This window comes from Phocoena sinus, chromosome 19 (assembly GCF_008692025.1).
Source record: "Phocoena sinus isolate mPhoSin1 chromosome 19, mPhoSin1.pri, whole genome shotgun sequence".
In the NCBI taxonomy this organism is placed as follows: domain Eukaryota; kingdom Metazoa; phylum Chordata; class Mammalia; order Artiodactyla; family Phocoenidae; genus Phocoena; species Phocoena sinus.
The window spans coordinates 43,511,554-43,532,899 of record NC_045781.1 but is presented as its reverse complement, the minus strand read 5'-3'; the positions used below and the strand labels follow the sequence as shown (position 1 = coordinate 43,532,899).

Here is a 21,346-nt window from a genome sequence, read left to right as displayed (position 1 = left end):
ACTTGGACATCAGCCCATTAGCCTTGGGCTGGAATCTCCGGCCTCCCCCATCCCCCAACCAGCCCTGGGCCCTGGAACTGGCATCTCGCCCCCAAACACCCCGGCCAGCATATTGTCAGGGCCCAACCTAAAAGGTAAACAGCCAGAGACCTACAGGAAAAGGCCTGCTCTCTCCATCTATAAATCACCGGTGGGAAGGAAAGAAAAGTGATCCAACTCTTTAAGGATAAAAATCTCAGCAGTCGCTGAGGAAAACTGATGTTCCCTTGCAAAGCAAAAGATGTTCACTCTGGGAAGATGCATGTCTTCAACTTTTCAGAGAGACAAAGAAACTCAAACTTCACCCAACACAATGCAGGGATGAGACAAGCTCTAACTACCACGCCAGGTGCTAGGTTTCCACAAGGCAAGTCCCCACATCCTAGCAGTCTTAGATAGATATACACGCTGAAGGGTCTGCTAATTTAATAATAAATACCATGCAAACACAAGCTATTTTTCAAACGCATCTCTCACCAATTTTCATTTGACTTTCAGAACATCCTGGAGTACGCAAGAGACAAGATTTTATTACAGAGACCAATGAAACAGAGAAGTTAAGTGACTTACCTAAGGTCACACAGCTAGTTAGCAGTGGATTTGGTATCAGAGGCTAGACTAGAGATTGGCAAACTTTTTTCCGTAAAGAGCTAGGTAAATATTTTCGGCTTTGTGGGCCGTTCAGTCTCTGCCGCGACTGCTCAGCTCTGTCACTGCGGCATGAAAGGCACCACAGACGACACGTAAACGAACAAGCTCGGTTGTTTTCCAAATGTTATTTATGGACACAAGTATGATTTTTGCATAATTTCATGTGTCATGAGATAACATTCTTTTTTGGACTCCCCCCACCATTTAAAAAGGTAAAAACCATTCTTAGCTCGAAGACCATATAAAAACAGGCGTTGGGTCAGATCTGGCCTGCAGGCTTACAGGTTGCCGATCCCAGCCCACTGGGAGACTTGTAAATATCGAGAACACCACAGGCAAAAAGGACAAATCATTCTCAGGCTCATTACAATTGTAATAGTCTCGTCCACTGAAAGTGCTTGACCATCCGACACCAAACACAAACTCCAGCCCCCAAGCGTCCAACATCAATACAGCTGTGCACCCATAACACGCTGGCCGAGTCTTAAGACTTCTGTAGAAGCACTGCCTTTTAATGGGAATTTGTGCACAAATTTCAAAGTTAAGAAACTTTCCATGAACGCACAGGGCACGCCCAAGCCAGTGCGGGAATAACGTGCTAACTGCAGAAGGCATTTGTGTCCAAAACCAGCACACGTGTACTTAACAGTGCCGTTAAATACAGTGTCGGGGTGAGTGGACCCCCCCAGCTCCCAGAAGGAGTTTCCGGCTCTCTGTGTTCGGTAAGAAGAAATGTGGCCAGAAAGGGGTTAAGGCCCTTCCAGGCTGTGATCTGATAAATGGCTGTGCAGAAAGCAGGTTCCCTCACTTTGAGATATGATGTCACTAACCTTTATTGATCCACTATCAGAGGACTTTGCTTATCTCTCTCCTGTGATACACTGCCCCTCCTGTGCTCAACTGGTGTTTAATACACTGCCGGCTGCCCCCGCACTCCTCATTGCTCAACAGCGTGGCAAGAGGCTGCCACGGGGGCCAATACTTTCCAGCCTGGCCTCGCCAGCACAAAAGACTCCCTACCACGGTGGGGAAGGCACGCCCGCCTCCCACCTCCTTCCCGGCTGCCAGGTCCCAGGTGCACCTTGACAGGGGGCCAGGGGAGGACAGGATGGAGCAGGGACCCTCTGGGCGTCTCCTTTTTGCCTTTTTTAGAAGCACAACTCCAATCCCTTCAAGCTCCAGCTTCTCTTCCTCCACTGTGAAAAGACAACTACCAGCCCACCATGTTCATGAGGCAGAATGGAAGCACCTCTAAGAAAACCTCCCGTAAGAGAAACGAGCTTCCTGTTTTTCCCTTTCCACAGTCAAGACCTCAGTCTACCAGGAGCTGGAAAACACTGCCCATCGAGGTATGGGACAGTCATTCAAGAGGAATCACGCCAGGCCCAAAGCCAGAGGACACGCCCAGATGTGGCCAGGCAGGCTCAGATTCTGAAAGAGAACAGGGTTCCACGGCCCGGGACTGCACGACGCCGGAGCCGCCACACACGAGGTTTGGGGTCCTCCCTCCCTCCTCCCGACCCTCAGCTGGATTGGGCATGATGCACAGCTCGTGCCACACCCAAGGGTGGGAGAGCCGGCAAGTGCCAACAGACAGGAGAAGACTGTTACGCTGAAGGGCTGGCATCAACCTGCTCCCTTCCCCGCCACCAACCTCAGGCGCCTCGGAAGGACTCGCGGCCTCAGCCAAGGCCCCCACCTGTTGCCCCCGGAGGAGCCCGTGGAAAAGGCTCTGCGTCTCCCGCCCCATCCCTGCCAACAGGGGCCTGGGCAGCCAGGGAGAGCCAGCATGCCCTTCCACTGCCCTGGGGCACCCAGAATTTGCCTAATTGAACATTAACAAGTTGCTACAATAAAGTTCCTCTATCCTGAGCTAGAAACCTTTTCGGCAACAACAACAGAAGTCTTGTTCCAAACCGCTCTCAAAGCCAGGCCTCAGCCTCGACAGGTGTGAACAAGATTTAAACACCTCCTACAATACAATGCAATCCAAACAAAGGGGAAAGTCAATCCCAACCTCCTGGGGTTTCTCCTTGTCTAACATCTTCTTCACTCACTCAGCCCAAGGGAGCCAAGTGAACGCGTGGAGAGGCTGTCTCCAGGCCAGGGCGCGGAGACCTAACCAGCCATGAAGCAGGATCCTTTGCCGCCCCCACGGCGGGCCACCAGTCCAGTCACCCTCTGGCAGAAGGGGAGGCCATTAACGCCTCACACCCAGTTCCTGGGTCCCCAGGACCCCCAGGTGCACCTTCCATCCAACCCTAAGTCAGCCAGCGGATGGACTAAGCTTCCCACACTACCTGACCCTAGCTCAGCTCTCAGCTTTCCCATGTGAGAGGTAAGCAGAGGGAAGACCCCCAGGCCCTGGGGTCTGAGCTGTTCCTTCTCCTACAGGGGATCCAGGCACCTCCTAATGCGTCCTCCTGAAGAATGCTGGGGAAGAAATGGGACTCCAGGACTGGATTTATCATTTAAAAATTTTTGAGCGCCGCTCGGGGAAGAAACACATGAGAAGTGTGTGCTGAGGAGGAATTATCCCTCCCATTGATTTTTTGCTCCAGAGTATTAGAGAGAACACAGCATTTACCTGGAGATTTCTTCCCAAAGTCAACCACATAAACAGGACTTGAAAGAGCTTATCAGACAAACGATCTGCTCCCACCGCCATCCATCGTGGAAAGTGGGCACCCCAGGAGGGAACTCGACGAGCCCCACTGTTCCAGGGTGACTGCTTGAAGCAGTTGTTATTGTTACCTGACTTCAAACGAGTGAGTGAGAAGGCAGAGAGGGGAGTGGCAGAGGGGACACCACGGGTAAGAGTGACAATGGACAAAGAAGGGAATTCTCTCTCCCCTGGGCCTCTGCTCCAATGAGAACGCAAAACGGCTACAGAACAAAACCCAAAAAAGCAGCAAGAACATACGTGGGCCTCCAGCCATTCCTATTTTGGGCACCCCTCCTCTGTTCTTTTCCAGACTCTTGGGTATTTTTTAAAAGTGACAAACACTAATAATCCAGCTTTTGATCCTAACTCTCCCTCTCTCTCAGTGCCAAGAGGAAAGCTGTCGGCATTTTTTTCGAGTGACAGAGAGCCAGGAAACATGCCAGGGAGACCCCCAATACCAGCTACTGTCAAGTTTCTCTACCTCCAAACTTGGGGCAAAGTCAAGGGTGAGAGTGACCTGCAGACTTGCGATAAAATGTTCGTGACCACCATGATGGAATTTGTTTTCCAGAAATTTTTACTAATGAACCTTGTAGAGTGAAAACCCATCCCAGGCAAGGAGTTAAGTTGGCTCATTTTCCTCCACAGTCCCCCTTCTCCCACCAGATAAGCAGGCAAGCGCCCCCAGGCCCGTGGAAGGACAGCGGGCCCGCTGGCAACAACAACAAATCAAGGTTCAAAGGCTCAAGTCCCCTTTCCAGGTAGCTGGGAGGATGTAATTGGTGAGGCAGGAGATTAGAAATATCGGCAGCCTCTAAGTAAGACTTTAATTTACTGGCAGATCAATAGAGCCGGGGTTATATTGGCAAAGTGTCTACAGCTCTATTGACTCACGCAATGCCTCTTATCAATTTATCAGAAATCTGGAAGTCAGAAGATATTGTTTGAAGGGAAAAGAAGAAAAAAGAGAGAGAGAGAGACAGGGAGTGACAAGAGCCCGAGCAGTTAGAAACTGGGGTCCCCAATGACGAACTTGGTACCAAGAGTTTCTACATCAACCTGTCTCCTGGAATGGAAGCCAGGATGATGTGATTTAGAGTTAACTTGACCCCCGAGATGGCCCCTCAGCCTTCTCACATGATTCCATTTTCCATGAACCTTGGATTCTGGGGGGCGGGAATCCTACCAAAGCAGAGGCCATTTGTCTATCTGTTTGTCCCCGCAAGGAGCTACTCCTCCCTTTGGGGTCAATGATTCTTGCCCAGGTTGCAGGCAATTCACACGCACCTGTTTTCTTTTCATTCTAGGGCCTCTCCGGCTCCGCCTTAGCCAGAATTCTTCATTTTAGCTTCTTTTTCACCAATCTATAAAAAAGATTTTCTTACGTAAAAGGGATATCTATCCCAGCATCCCAACCCTCTCAAGGGGTCGTGAAGCATCTATCAGACTAACAATGGCACTTGGTCTCAAGAAGCATAAAGAAAACAGACTCAAGTTCCATCAACCACCACACAAGGATATGCAAGTTTTCACGAATAATAATCTTCATTGGAAAGGGTTTTGAAATATCCCAGGTAGTGGACAAAAATGCCAGGGAAGAAAAAGGTAACCATTAACACTTCACCAAACCTAACTACCCACACCAATGAAGGCAGGACACAGGAAGACACGAAGTTCCCGAGTGTTTCTATCAGATAACTCCAGGCGGCAGGTCTTGAAGACAGGGCTTGGAGCATTCCACTTATCAGGATGCCAAAGGGAAGAGCGATTTTACTTGGTTTGGAGGAACCACGACCTGCTTTTGACAATCCATTTTGGCTTCTGCCTCATACAACAAATTTCTGCTTAATTGCTGTTTTGCATTTCGTTGAGACATCAAGTAAACAGTACTTAAGTGTTTCCAGACAAAAACAATAACTCACTAATGACTAAGGCACTGCTAATTAAAATGCCCCTGTGATGGCGTGACTGGACTCAGTGCCACCGCAGGAACAGAACTGCCCGGGCCTTGAACGCATGAACCAGAACGCAAACGTACGAGGCGGGGGTTGGGGGGGACGTTCTGCTCCTTCCTCTGTGGGTCACGACGGCCCTCTGGTTGCAAAAAGGGAGCCCCTTATTGGAACGGGGTGGGGCAGGGGGAGTAGAGTGGGAGAAGTCAGGAGTGGGGGAGTGAGGGTGCTGGGATTTCAGAAGGAATGCCAGCTCCCTAACAGAATGTATATTCTAGAACCTTGTGGGGAAAGTGACCTGGCATGACCCTCAAGACTTTGAGTTCCCATGATCTCCTGAAGAAAACAAAAATGTACGTGTGCCACCCCAGTAGGGGAGAAAATAAGATGTGTTAAACCGACCCAAAAGATCCTTCCCTAGAGACCACCCTTCTTACAGGGAGGAGTTTCCAAAAGCGTAAGTTCCCAACTATGCTTTAAATAAGAAAAAAGATTCAGAAAGAATGAAACAAAGATATACGATACCACCTGATCGGTGCGAAAGTATTACTTTAACCAAAGAGTCAACATTCACAAGTGCTTTTGACAAAGTAAAGGGAACACAGAAAACTTCTCTTCCTCCCCAAATAAGAGATCAAAATAACTACAGACTTCCCCTTAACAGAAGCCCTTCTCTCTGCTCTCTTCAACACTCAGTCTTACAGATGGAGGCCTCCCAAAACCACTTTTTAAATCTCAGCATTCAAAACCAAAAAGAAAAGAAAAAGGAGGCGCCCGGAGCCCTGGGTTTTGCAGAGGACCTTATCTTCCTCTGGGCAGGTTAAAGACCTGCTAGTTAGCAAGGGAGTGGGTGGGGACAGTCATTGAAACCGCAGGGGCCTAATACCCATTTGTATTCACACTCAGACCCTTTAGGGATATAAAATCGGAGAGGTTGAACTGTTTACATTCACCTAATGCTCGAGTAAACAGATCAGGGCCCGAGTGCAGGGGTTTCCGGGCGGCTGTGACCAGACCCCCCTCTGTGCGGGGTAGCAGGATGGGGGGAGGGGGAGGGGAAGAAGGCTGCCACAGCACTTCTGTCACTTCTCCTGGACTGAAGACCGGTGGAGGCCAGGCTCCCCTTCCCACCCCACCACCCCAGGCCCGCGCCCTCCTTGACGCCGTGCGGCCCCACTTTGACTTCACCCACTGAGGCCATAGAAGCTTCCAGAAAAGTACAGGGCTTCCCTTGCTCAGGACTGCCAATGGGCACAGAGGAGAAGGGGGCTGGCCGACTTGCCCCAGTCGGGCCCAGCAGAGCATTTTAAACCACAAGGCCAAGACAGGGAGCAGCCCCTCCCTGGAGAGGGGACCGTGGCCACCAGACGTCACCTTGCCTCTCCCCTCCCCGAGGCCTGCCAGTGCCTCCACACCACCCACAGTGGCCCTGGAGGGAGGAGGTCAGAAAAGGAAAGGCCTTGCCAAGAGCACATGGGGAAAGGGGTTAAACACCCAGCGTCAGACCAAGGTACAAACTTCCGACTCCCCCAGGCGCCCAGTCGAGGGTAGTGTCCCTCGACAATTATTGTTACCCAAGAACGACATCTTAGAAGAGACCCTCCCCCCCCCACACACAGCTTCCCGCATCATCGGGTTGTGGCAGAAGTGAACCAGGAGCTGACTGATGTCCCGGCGCGAGGACTGACCATATCCTCTAAAACACGTACAGTTTCAACTTGACTGGGGGTAAAAAAGGATGGGGCGGACCTGGCACTCCTTTTAAACGCAAATTTGAATTTTTCACCCAGGGTCAGACCACTGCACTCCTCCAGCTCCAGCAGAGGCCGGCGCCGGGGCCACACAACCTCACACTTTCACAGGTTTCCTCCTGCCTGCACAGGAGGCCGGCCCGTTGAGGGAATTAGATACCTCCTTCCCTAAAACCCCAAACCCACACCCGCCTCTCAGCTTACCAGGGGCACACCTCCCACTGTCCTCCCGGAGGAGGGCCTCAGATTGGCCGAGGCTGGCTGTGTGCCCTGGGCACAGCGATGGTGAAGGAAGATTGTTCTCATCACATGCATCGACTAAGGAACGCTGAGATCAATAGTGAGAAAACCCCAGCACTTAGCCGCCGCTCAGCGAGAAGGTGCATCCTCTGTGGGACAGGTTTACAGCTGCTCTCTCTGCCAGCAGAAGCCAGGGGAAAGCCATCCTCGCTGTTTTACTCATCAGGGCTGTAATGTCAGTAGGACTTAAGCCCTCCAACTTTGAGAAGTCTCTTCAGGAGCGAACAAGAGAAACGTACGAACAGCCTTAAAAACAAAAAGTCTAGGGTGGGACTTCTTGCCTCTGTCATATCCCTTCGCTTATCCTCATGTGCAAGGCGGTTTCTGATTTTTCCTTATCACCCTTTGCCTCCCTCTTTCTCCACCTCCAACTAGAGAAGACCACCGGCCCTGGAGAGTGAAAGAGGGCTCCACTGTGTGGCATCAAGATGTGAAAAATCAGAAATTCGAATAAACAGTAAGGGAAGAAGAGAAGGGGTCTTTCGTTGGGATCGGGGACCAGCAACAACAGCGCCTAGGCAGCACGGGAGCCTCCGAAAGACAGGCCTCTCCAAGCAACACACCACGTCGGCCCAGGTCAACCAACCAGGAAGCCTGTGTGATGCCAGAGAGGACAGTGCACTGATTACCCACACGTCCAAGGTCCCCGTCCCACCACAGACTAGTAAGCCACCACGGACAGGGTGGAACGGATGGTTTCCAGAAGCTCCCTGCAGCCGTGCCACTCTGAGGGCACAAAAAAGCAAGGGCTGACGCATAAAGCAATGAGACTGTTGTAACAAACCCACCAGAACTCACACGAATGAAGGCTGCCCTGCCCTCTCCCACAGGGTTGGGACCACTGCTGCCACCGTGCTGTTCTTTGTTTGGAATGGCCTCAAAGCCAGGTGGATGCTTCCTCCTCCCACCTGCGTGTCAAGAAACAGTTTAAAAAACACTTACACAGCAGCATCTCATTTTTTGCCTCCTAACAATCCCATAAGGACGTCAGCAGACTTGGGCGATTTTTACAGAAGAAACTGTGTAGATGCAGCCTGTACCCCTGAACCCCAGTAAATGGAAGCAGCTGGTCACAAGAGACGGTGGGTGACTCGTCTCCATCAGTCGAACGCCTCGGAAGAGCTCAGGGCAGCATCCTGAAATGCCAGCCCTGCCCTGTCGACAGGCAGCCACTAGCCCCTCAGGAATACTGAGTCGAGGAAAGGGGGCTAGTCCGAAAGGAGATATGTTTTAAGTATAAAATACACGTGGGATTCTTTTTAAGGATGCGAAACGTCTCATCCATCGTTTTCTTTATATTGATTACATGTTAAAATGATAACCTTTCAGATATAGTTGGGCTACAGAAAATATAAATAAAATTAATGTCACCCGTTTCTTTTTAATATTTTTAATGTGTATACTAGAAAAATTTACATTATACGTGTAACTCCTGTACTGTATTTCTACTGGATGGTGCTATTCGAGAAACTCAGTCTGTCTTTCAACTTCAAACTCAGCCAGGAGTGAAGTGTTCTTGAATAGGACTGAGACAGAATTATCCTGTCGATTTTGAACATCACCCCCCTAAAGCTACAACGTACAGACTCCCAAGTGAGTCTAACTGTAATTGTGCTGAAAAATCTTAGTATCCAAATCACCTAACACTTGCAATTTGGCAATGGCTCGGGGGGAGGGGGAGGCAGAAGGTCAGACGTGCATCAGAAGCTGGACAAGGCCAGTGGAGTGACACACCCTCTTTCAAAATGTTATCAATTACGTCTGAGACCAATCATCTGATTTGAAAAATAATACAAAGTTGTTTATTGTGGTTTAATACAAGGCTTGCCTCCTTCTCCAGCTGGATTTCTCACTATGGAGAGCAGAGTTCTGTCTTGTAACTGCCCTTCCCATAAAATATGCCCAGCAGGAGGCTGGTACCCAGCCGCAACCCCAGCCTCACATACACACACTATAAAATGGGAAGGGAAGGGGAGCAAGGGGCAGAGGACACAGACATGGCCCCTCTCCTATGAGACGGTGCCCATCCTACCACAAGGGATCACAGGCCAGTCTCATTTTCCATGTAAATGAACTTTTTAGCCACCTCCTCAAAGAAGAAAAGCTGCACAGATGCGGAAGGCCCATCCCGGGGCACACAATTACAGCCATTTGCATTCCTCCAGCAGCAGGATTAGTGCAGGAATGTGCTTTGCAGCTTTGTGGGGGGAAAAGGAGTTTAGGAAGAAAGGAATGGGGGGGGGGCTATTTCTCCCCGGTCTGTCCATCCAAAGCTCTGTGACACACTTCCACTTCTCTGAGAGTCAGAAAGTGGAAATAACTGCTGCTCAAGCTTTCTAAAGAGGGGGAAGGTTGAAACGCCCAGGGAGAGGGAGTGAGAAGGGGAGGGGGACGGCGTGTATTAGAACTGCCCCTCCTGGTGCTTTGATCCCCTCGGTCGCTAGGAGAAACCAACTTTTCTCCTGGGGTTAATCAAAACCAAATTACTCAGGAATGTGGCAGGACAGGTCTGAGCTTCCAGGTCCCTTTGTCTTTAAGGATTTAAAATGAAAAAATAAAAATTTTAGAGCAGATGGCAGTGGCCTACGGGACTGGTAACATGAAAAGTCTGAAGGAACCTTAGACCGCATCACCCGCCCTCAGAAAACAAAAAAAAGTTATCCACAAACCTACTCCAATCTACCAATCGAGAGGTTATTTTTGTAGATAGGTCCAAAACTCAGAAGAACTTCCTATATTATCCTTGTCGCCCCTCAGGAAAGAACCCCCCCGAAGAAATCTGTACCTAGTCAAAGTGCAAATAAGAAATAAGCAAGATTTTTCTGCAAATGCTGCAACCCGATCATAAAATGCGTCGTGGGGAGCACAGTCCCCGCGAGCTCAAGATCATACATTTTCCAAGAACAAAGCTTGGGAGCAGTTTGCAAGGTCCTTCCTTGGGATACTGGGGTAGAAAGGAGAGCATCCAGCCGTGGGGACTCCGTAAACTTTGGGATCTCTTTAAGTTCTAAGAAAGGGAGCGTTGAGGGAATGGCTCAGTGCAGGGATCCCATCGGGTGTCGGAAGATACCCCTGGAGCACCTGCTGTCCAGAAACGGCCAGGAACTCGCCACCCAAAGCCACCCTGTTCACTAGCAAAGCGTGCCGGGGTGTGCTGGCCGGCCCAGTGACGCCGGCCCAGTAACTCTAGAGGCAACAGGAAAAGGCTGACTGACCTCAGAGATGAAAGAAACCTGGGGCTCGGGGCTATATTAAGGACTCCACACCTCCTGCCCTGGTCACATCTTGGGCAGGCTTGTGTCACCGTGTAAGGGGTGGGCCTGCACTCCGGGCTACTGGAAACTCTACAGTGCAACGCCCAGGGGACGTTATTATTAGGGACAACAAGGAGTGACACGTCCCAACGCACCCAGGAGCAGAAATATGAACGGCTCTCTGTGCATTAAAAAATGCCACTAAGCTTCACTGCAAAACCTGACCAGCCCCCACTGCCCTCCCCCGTCCAAAAAAAAAGATAAAATAAACAAACAGAGCGCCACCAGTTAAGCTACAGAGCCTGGACTCAAAAGATAAAATGAGGCCAAGGCACAGGCCTGACTACCAGCTCGCCATAAATTGTAACTGGCCTCCCACCTATGGTTATCTGGGAGGTTGCACTAAAAGTAACTTTTAAAATACTCTTCACCTTATCTTTAGGCCCAGTCAAACACACACATACATCACCCGTCTTAGATCTCTGCCATTAGTGTTCCATTTAGACTTTCCGAAACAAGGTCATCCCAGTAGGCCCTTCCCCTGTTTCCGGTCACAGCTGCGGACTTTCACCCCCTTCTCCAACAAAAGGGACCTTGTACACAAAATTAACCCGAACCATTAGTTTGTGCGGTGTGAGAGAGTACACTGAGCCCTCGGAATTATTTATCCTCCTCCCAGGCCCAGCCCAGGGTGCTCCCCCACGGAGGCCGGGGGAGCTTCCCTAGAGATTAGAGGCCCCGCTCCCTCGGCCTCCACTCCACACAGCTGCATCTGTGCAGCCAAGGCCCTACACTGCAGAGAATAAACACAAAGCCTTTTTTTTTTTTTAAGGAAAGAAAAAAACTTTCTCCCAGACTCAGGAACTGTAGAAAATGGTTTGATCCCACAGCTGGAAAGGGCATGAATCATCCTAGATTTTGTTGAGCTGTCCAATATGGTGGCAACCACCAGAATGGTCCTAGATAGGGCTGAGCTGTCCAGTATGGCAGCCACTGCCCATACACTGCTCCTGAGCTCTGGAAACGGTGAGTCCCAACTGCTGAGCTGAGAATGTTGTGGGGATACTGTGGGTTGTGCAAAAAAAGACATTTTAAGCTTCATTCTGCCTGTATCTTTTTACTTTTTAGTAACGTGATGCCTGGAAAGTGTACAATTACATATGGGTTCTATTTCTATGGGCTGGTCCCCCAGGGGATGAAAATGTTACAACCTCAAACACCAGCCCATGACCATGCCCTAAAAGGAAAGAGTCTTAATTTTTAGATGCTAAAAAGACCATAAAATTAAGCAAATGGCAACATCTGATATCAGCTATGTCAAATCACTATCTCAGAGGATGCCTGACAAGTATGTCTAACTTGGAGGTGGGAGGAATCTGCCCTCTTTTTATCCAAGAGAAGCAAATGCAATGTCTATCCCAGTGGTTCTCAACTGGGGGTGGTGGTGGGCAATGCTGCCTCCCCAGGAGACAGTGGCAATTCCGGGAGACATTTGTGATTGGGAGTTGGTGGGCAGGGGGGCACTGCTGGCCTCTGACCTGAAGAAGTGAGGAACACCCCCCAACAAAAAATTATCAAACCCAAATATCAACCGTGCCCACACACAACCGGGCAAGGACTAGATGAGGTCCACGAAACCATACCTTTAAATACTCAGATTTCCAGGAGCGGGGGGGCTGGAGGGGGGCATCCCTTTGCCAAATGGCTTCTCTGCAGGGCTCAGGATTGGGAACAGGTCTCAGTGGTATTCACGATGTGGGAAAATGAAAGTAATGATAATAATGTTAAAACTATATTCACTTTCTCACCAGACTGAGGACTGAGTTTCAAGGGCTGAAGGGTCTGGGCAGCTGTGTTTCAGTCTACTCGGTAGAAAATGGGGGTTTAAAAGCTCCGTGCAACGTGAGCCTGACCCCGCACTGCATGCAGGGTGACGCCTCTCGCGGAGGCTCCGAATTGGGCAAGCCACTGGCATGTCCAGTTCCCCAGCCCAGACCACAGAGGTTCCTGCGCCGGGCGTCAGAGCAGTGAGGGAGCTGTGAGCGGGCCTGCGGGGACAGGAAGGGGACAGGGCAGCGGACGGAGGAGGCCAAGACAGGAAGAGCTCCGGGATGAATGTGAACAGCCCCTTTCGCGGAGCCAGGCTGGGAGGCTGTGCAGGAAGGTCGGGGGTGGGGGGGGGGGGGTAGGGGGAGGGCAAATGATAATTAACTCAGCAAGTTGATAGTATTTGCATATAAATGCCTCCACAAATCGCGACAAACAAGCCAGGACAAGTCAGGCCTATTAGCATATACAAGCCAGCCCGGGAAGGCCTCTCTAGGTGGGTCATTGAGTGGGCTGCTCACTTCGAAGGCCGCCTGCCAGCTTGGGGGGCGGTGGGGGGGGGGGGGGGCGAAAGGGGGGCATGTGAGGGGAGGGCTGGGGAGGATGGGGACACTGTGTCAATTTCAGACCCTTTCACTCCTGATGGCAGTTGCAGGATGTCAAAAAGAGTTGGCTGTATTCCCAGCCCCTAAGGGAAGAACAGAAGAAACACTGGACCTTTTAGTTTCTTTCTTCCAGGGTGCTGGGAAACAAGGGAGCCAGGGCCGTCGGCGGGAACAAAAGAAACAGAAAGGAAAGGACATGCGGATGGGAACTAACATTTGTAGAGAGGCTACCGAATATGCACCGGGAAGACTTGTTTTCTATTTCATTTCATTCCCACTTTTAGGTGTGAGGTGCCCATTTCGCCCATTTTACAGAGAAAGGAAGTAATAAGGCTCAGAGAGGTTGCATGGTGGGTCCACAGTCACTCCGTCAGGCTGGAACAGAGCCAGGCCCTACGCCTACGACCCCAGCAGAGGGGTCCCAGACTGGAGCAGAGTGGAGAACAGAATTCCCAAAAAGCAGGCTCATTTGATTCATCTCTGCTTCTCCCAGGACAACAGAGTGTGGACACCAGCACCCCCATTTCAAGGGCTGACTCATGAGCGGCACTCTGATCCTGACCTGAACCCTACCCTGCTGTATTTTGTAATTATCTCATTTCTTTCACCAATGAGCAAGGTCGCACCTCCTCCAATCAGACACTTAGGAGTTTGCACCGGGATTTCCTTCATCAGACAATATCTCCAATGTCTGGACAAACACGAGATTCCCCAGCAAGCGAAAAATAAACTGACAGTCCTTTCCCAAAAGGTGTAAAAGTTCTCTGCTTTCCCCAAGATACCTCTACCTCTGGTTTCACAACTGTTGCAGGAAAAACCAGCTTCACCTCCTCTTTGAAAAAGTAGGGGAACCCCTGGAATTTTCACCCCTGCCATCCTTTACCTGCAACTACGTTTTAAGAGCGGTTTGAAAGCAGCTGCTCTTGCAGTGACATCAGCCTTCTAACACACACTGAATCCACGGGCCTCTTCTTTAAGCGTCCACAAGTAGACGCTTTAGCAACGACACAGATGTTGCACGGGGAAACACGGCAATGTTACAGGGAAAGCAAAAACCACTCCCCCTACCAGCCAAATGCACATTAAGAACCAAGGCCCTGAGCCAAAGAGCATTTTAGGAAGAGGGCCTGAAATGGTGGAAGAGGCTTACATTGTTTCTTGAGCAGTTAAGAAAAACTGTTTAAAAGAAAAAAAAAAAAAAAAAAAAGACAGGAAAGTTGCTGAGGAGGAGAAAAAAGACACACACGTGTTCTTCAGCATATTTTCACTGGACAAACGTGTCAGGAAGAGAAAAGCTGTCCAAAGTAGGCCGCTCAGAAACCGTAACTGTGGAAAGCAAGTAAGCTGATGGCTATACACATGTACTTTTTATAGGCTTACAGGAGTTTAAACTCTTGAAAAGAGCTTTTTACATACTGAATCGAGACTTCATATCTGAACAGGGATATATATGACTTTGGAGGGGGGGCGGATGAGGCCTGAACTCAAGTATCGAATTAAGCCCCCTTGTCTTCATTCAGCTCATCTGACTCTGGCCTCTCCACTAAGGAGACTCAAAGAAGACAGAGAGCTGGCTGTGAACTGGAATTTTCATATGGAAATGCAGAGCCTACAACAGGGATGTGCAAGGGCAACAGTTCTCATTCAAAATCTAGCTCAACCAATAGACTCCCTGAAGAATTTTTCTCCAGTCACATTCCTGGATAATATCAGGCACAACCAAGAACCCAGCAAAATTGCTTTTTTGCCCACCACCAAAGACCCACAAGCAGTTCAGCCCTTCCCTTTGGCTAACTCACCCCCACCACACACACACACACACACACACACACACACACACACACACTCACTCACTCACACAAAGAGTAGGAGGTCTGAGCAGTCACCAACTCCTGCCTCCAGAAGCACACGAGGCGGGGCAAGTTTCACTCTCAGATCAAAGGTTTGTGGCCGAAATCACTTTCAGGACAGTGCGTGAAATCGGCGGCAGATGAAAATTCCACCGTCTTTTCACAGCGTCCGATGGAGCCAGTTTTCCCGGTTCAGAGTCTGCCTACAGATGACAGAAGATACTCCACAAACTCCCAACTGTTGCCCCAAAAGACCCACTTAAAATTAAAGACAAGATAATCATGTAAGAAAGCCTTTAAGGCCATTATGTGATTAGCAGAATAGGAGCGACGGCTCGGGGGTTTCCCCATCTTCACGAGAAGCAGCCTGCAAGGGGGGTTTGATGGCTTCAGTCCCAAACCTGCAGCAGCCAGAAGGGGCAGCGGGTGGGAAGGGAGCACATGTTTTGCATACCCCACTCCTCCCTTCCTTGGAAGCCTCAGACTGACTTCAGGGAGGGAAGAGGATGGAAAAATCTTGGAGGCGGCACATGTGTTAATACCAAAATTCAAAGAATAAGCAGCTGAATCACCTAAGACACCCCCCCACCCCCAGGAGGCCAGCTAAGGCCTCTCTGGAGGGGTACACATCAAAACCTCCCGTGCATTAATCCTCGTGTTGACAAGACTGCATGGTGACCCTCCTGTGGGAAGGGAGAAGGGCTCACCCAAAAGACAGATTAAGCCCAGGCATTTTGCTAAGAGGCCCTGTCCGGGATTAAAACCAACAGCACAGAAGTCTTATTCTGAAATGAAGTCAAATTTGCCACTTAGCAAACTTTCTACGTCTCTTTCCCTATTTTTATTCACACCCTTACGCTTGCAAAAGCAAGAAATTCCAGGAATTAAGGGTGAAAGAAGGGCAGAAACATCTGACGAAAAATCACCTTTAAAAGTGACAAGTAAGCCAAGCCACCTTCCTTAGGCAAAGAATTCTCTAGAAACACGCCCGTCACTGCTAGACCACTCACTGCCTTGTCCTCACCATCCTGTCCCCTGCCCCAAAGAATGAAAACCAGAGAAAAGCATTCAGGTTGTCTCACTGCTTCTGAAGCTTCAGTACGATACTGCTGTCAATTCCCCAGTTCCTGTCCGTGTAAGAGTCATTTACTTTATTAGCTAAAAACGAAACAAAACAAAACAACCCTCTAACATCTGACTGTCAGTTCGCACATGTTCAAAGAGGACAATCTGGCAGCCAACTTTAAATCGTATAGAAAAGAAATCTGACAGTTGTTGATTTTGTAGTTTTCCTCCTTAATCTGGATTTTGAGAGTGGCTTGCCAACGAGCCAAGATTTTTGCCTGGGTCTCTCCCTTGGGGCAGTCTGACTCAATCTTAGCTTCTGTGTGTTTTTTCCTCAATTTGAGCAGTCGAAGGACTCAGGACACTGCTTTGGACAGAACAGGAACCTTTTAATATTTGACTGAGATTAGCTCCTGCAAAGGAATTCCCTTATCTGGATTCTATTAAAACTAGGTCTCCATTTCCCTGACCACAGCTTCGAACCCAGACAGAGGATGGTAGTTCTGAGCTCTGCTGTGATTTCTAACAACCGCCATTACAACCAGAATCTCATACCAGAACATTTCGGGAGCCCTCTGAAGTTCACTGTAGTGGAATCTGCCTTCACGTCGTATTTTTACAGTAACGCCCCTCTCCTGGTTAATTACAACAGGCCCAAGCACTACAGAAATGGGCCAGGCTAAGAGCAGGCAACCATTTTAATGACAAATGCAAGTATAAACCACAGCACATACTGGACTTCTTGAGGTTACTGATGTTCAGCATCAGGTGCATCATCTTTGTAATACAGGGAAGTGTGAGATGGAGCTTGCAAGTTTCTTCAGGCCAGAATCACCACTGCCTCCCCTGTAAGAGGAGGACACAAACCCTAAGCTACTCTGAAGAGTGGGTGGAAAGACAGTTCACTTTCTTTCCCTTAGAGCAAGTCCCTACCCTTTTATAAAATGTGGCTTAGTCACTTAAACATTTACTTCTTAACAGGAGACTGTTGCAACCCTGCAATAAAAATTATTTCTTAGATAAAGATATGCTTTGGGCCCTGGAGTACGTCTAGCCTCTCACACTTAACACTTCAGAAGCAAAACAAAAAAACAAGAAAGCCCCAACGTGCAAAAGGAACAGCAGCACACAGTGAAAATAAGGACGTGCTCTCTGGACACCACTTGTGACTAGAACTGAAGGAACCAAGTTAAATCATCACCAGTCCCAGATAAGATTTTACTAGTAGCCTGCAATCACAGATTTATTCTAATGAACTAACCACCTTTGGGTCACCCAAGGTGAGCCAGTACCGTCCTGGGAGTGTCTACTGATCATCAGTTAAAGTCATAATGATGAAAACTGAAATCTTGCTTAGTTTAGCGCCTTGCCATTGGGCAGTCCAGTTGGCACAGAGCTGATACAGCAGTTAAATCCAACCCCAAAACAGCAAGAAGGCAGGCACGGCATTGTCCTGTTGGGAAGAGCCAGAGGCCTGCTGAGGATACTGTTTTATTTGGGTTCTTTCCACTCTCCCTGAGTATTCATTTGTGCAAATAAAAGATGGAAGGGAAAAACCAAAATTAAAGTTTCAGGTGGCTGGGGAAGCAGCTCAGATTTTTTTCTATTTTGGAAGAGTTAGCAAGTGTTTCTCAATAGTCCCCTGTCAATCAAAACTGTTCTCCAGAGAACTGGAAAATAGCAGCTCTATCCAATAGAAAATGCAGCCATTTCAAAAGAGAGCTGGCAAAGGGAGGTGACCCATGTCATCAAGACAGAAGGTCTCCAAGTCACTTAATTCCTTGTGACTCCAAAAGGACTGATTTTAAAGTGTAAAAGTGCTTGCTTCTGCATCTGCCCCATGTTGTTAAATAATACTTGTGTAATTAAATAAAAGAACAAAGTGTGACCCTAGCCCATTCTGAGAGGCACTTACACGCTCTCTGAAAACATGCTGGAAACTAAACGCAGACAATCTCCTTAGTCCTGTAATTTAAGGAAAGGGGAGAGGAAAAGTTTCTCTTGGCCTTCATAGCCACATGCCTCTGAAAGGGGGCCTTCGAGGTCTCCACAAAAGAGAATGAACACAAATACAGGTGTGCAAACATCCAGGTATGTACCTCTCTCCAATGACCCTATTCTTGAAACCCTTAAATTATTTAGAACCCCAGTCTCCTGACTTCCCTCACATTCCACCACCTCTGTTCCCTAATTGCTTTTTGGGTTGGGTAACAAGAAGGAATCAGAATCTCATGCCGCTAGTGGCTGTTCTGCTAACAAGGAACAGGCCTGTGCTCCTGGCCTCGGCTTTTCTCGATCAGGTTACCCTGGAAGGTGTATGTTTTCCTCTCCAATGTAGTCTCTGCCCTCTCACTCAGGCTTCCCTCTCCAGCCCAGCCTACTGGAGCTCGTGATTTTTAGGGTTTCCCCTTGAAACCTATCCAGAAACCACAGCCATTAAAAGAACATGAAGGTTTGACACCTCCTGAATTTAGGAATGAGGGGACTCCAGGGGCCAACTCTACAAACACACCTGCTGCTCGATGGCAAAGAGACGAAGTTCCTCAGCTAGCAGGAGCTCTAAATTATACTCTATTTATTCAGTGACCTTTCCCCAAGGATCTCAAAGCATGGGAATGAAATAGGATGACCTGTAACTTTCTCACTATCTACCTTCAAGGCTTAAGATTGTTTTCCTCACTTTGCCTTGATGCATTCCACCATGCAGGCCCCAGCCTGAGGGAGAGGCCTTCTCCCTGTGCCCAAGTGGGGCCATGTGTCCTCTCTGAGGTTATCTGTCAGTGGCTTTTAGAGTCCTCAAGGCCAGTTAAAGGACACAAATGTAGGGCGGGGGGAGGGGGGAGGACCCTCTTGGATTCACCTGCTAGCCAGTTTCATTTAAACCAGTTTATATACCGTGCACCACTGTGCCAGGCAACGCACTCTTGGACTACACCAGGCATGGGCTGTGATCTTTGCCCTCTAGGCATTTTCCCATCATTATAACACAGGTATATCCAAAGCAGAAAGGACCATTCTCCAGAAAGTTCTTTCCCCTCTAGCCTGCCATGATTACTTCTTTTTCTGCTACTGACCTAACTTGGGCCTTCCTCTTCTTTTAACAGGACAAACGTCTCAGCTCTCCCTCTTGCCCACCCCCCTCCCCACGGAAATGAACGCTGCTCTGTTTTTCCAGAGTGCCAACAGACTCAAAGTTGAGGGTGGACAAGTCGATCTCCAAAGGTGTTTTCCAGCTCCCAAACTCTGATTCTCCCTTTAACTACTCCCCAATAACCCCGTTCTTCACATTGCTTCCAACTGGCCAGTGACTTCTCTCGCGATGAAAAGGGTGCATTTTTAGGCGGAGGAACTCAAACTTCTAAATGACACCAGCACCGCAAATATTCAGAAGGCAGGAACTAATCCAAAAGCAAAATAAGGAAGGCCGGAGGGGGGGTGGGGGTGGGGAGGAAAGATGGAAGGAAGGGAGGGAAGGAGGAAGGTCTGTACTCAGTGCCCAGCAGAATTCAGAGGCTCTCGCCCCAGGTCGGTTCCAATTAGAGTCCTAGTAGTTCAGGTGCATCCAGCCTGCCCTTCCCCCACATGCCCCAAGAGAATGGGAAGTTCAGCCAAGACTCGCAACACCTGCCCGCAGCTCCAGGCCGGCTGCGCGGACCCGGAGGGCGGGCGGGGGAGGGAGGCTGCACTCACCTGGCACACAAAGGCTCCGCACACCTCCGGAGGGAGGGGGCACTCGCGGGTCCGGGGGCCGAGGCAGGCGCGACAATGGGAAACTCCAGCGGCACCCGAGCCCCGAACTTACCCACCCCAGGCGGCCTTTTCCCCACCTCCCGCTGCCCCCGGGGCTCCGAGGTGCCTCTGGCTGGGTGCGGGGGGGCCCGGGGCAGGGGAGCGGGGCTCATGGTGGCGGCCCGGGCTGGCAGCCGCCCCTCCCCGGGAGGGAGGGTCCCCGGGCGCGCGGCGGAGATTCACCCACGGGGCGCGGCGCTCGCGTCCCGGTTTGCCGGCCTGCCCGCTGCCGGCTCGGCCGCCCGCCCGCCCGGAATCGCTTTATGTAAATGAAGCTCAACTCGCAGTTTGCAGCGCGCACCGCCCGGGGAAGGGGGGCGGGCGGGGCGGGGGGCCTTCGGGGATCCACATTACACAGCAACAAAGCGGAAGGTTAATTTGAAACTCACAGCCCCGCCGCCGCTCCGCTCTCCGGGCAAAGCCTGACATCTACAGTCGTGCCGGGCGCAGGCCCGGTGCTCGGAGGCAGCCGCGCCCGCGGGAACACGGGAACACACACGGGCGCGCGAGGCCCAAGCACTCGGCCGCGCTCCGGGCACGGGCCTCCGGGCAGGCCGTACCTCGCGCCCGGGGACCTGAGCCCCGGGCGGCTCGGCCTGCGCCGCGCGGAGAACCGGCCCGGCGGGAACAAAGCACGGTCCTCCCCAGGCGCTGACCCCTCACTCATCAAAAGTCAGGGGCCGGCCTAGAAAACGGCGAGAAGAAAGGGACATGCCCTCGGCCACAAGAAGGAGCCTGGGGCCTCCAAACAGAAGCCATCGGTCTCTGGGCCCCAGCCACGTCACAGCCAGGCCACTCTAGCATGGGGACATTAGCCAATGTGGACAGGAATTTATTGGAAACACACACCCATCCTATTAACTGCTTTACAAAGCACTTCTGTTTTTCAGCTGCAGAAACTTATAAAAACATCCCCTGCTCTCCACTGAGAGTTTAAGGATAGAGTTTTTCTTGGGAGAAAAAAGGAAAAAGGAGACATAAAGAGAGGAAGAAAAGTCGCAGTCTGCAGTTAACCTTAGGGTCTTAAACAAGATGCCTTAAGAAGCCACAGATAACGCACAGCTCATGCCCTGCGTAGGAAGATTCTACCCCCCGGGTCAAATTTAATGCGGCTACCCCAGGTGGTCAAAGTAATCGCTGGACACTTTTGTATCTCCCCAGGTTCACCTTCTCTATTCTGATATGAAAAGACAGCGCCACAGAAATCTCACCGGAAGTCCCCTGTCCTCCCTGCCAGAATCCCACGCTCCGTCTGAATTTACTCCCGAGTCTCAGCACAGAAAGGCACCTGCTTTTACCCTTTCTGAAAGCCACCCACCCAGGCTGGCCCCAGAGCCTTGAGAGTCCTTTCTGACTGCACAATAATGAACCGTGCAAGTGTTAGAAATATAATAAGCTCACGAGGCGAAGAGCTGTATGTATGGAATCGTATTAGCATTAAGCACACACTGGTGCAGGAGAAAAGGATGATGGAAACTAGAAGGCATTTTGCACAATATAATTCGGGTTCAGATTAACATAACTATCTTACCTGTTGGGAAAGGACAACCCCTCTCTACATTTTAGTCCAAAAAAGAAACTCCAAAAAATTTTTTTTC

General features: G+C 50.1%; 1 protein-coding gene across 1 annotated transcript in view; it reads right to left on the bottom strand.

The window, feature by feature from the left end:
• The window catches only part of ZFHX3 (zinc finger homeobox 3), a 241,888-nt gene extending 222,117 nt beyond the window's left edge, over positions 1-19,771 (bottom strand). Inside the window, exon 1 of the mRNA XM_032612614.1 lies at positions 19,650-19,771. The gene's annotated coding sequence lies outside the window, so the exon portion shown is untranslated. The remainder of the gene's footprint in view (positions 1-19,649) is intronic.
• Between the last annotated feature and the right edge of the window lie 1,575 nt (positions 19,772-21,346).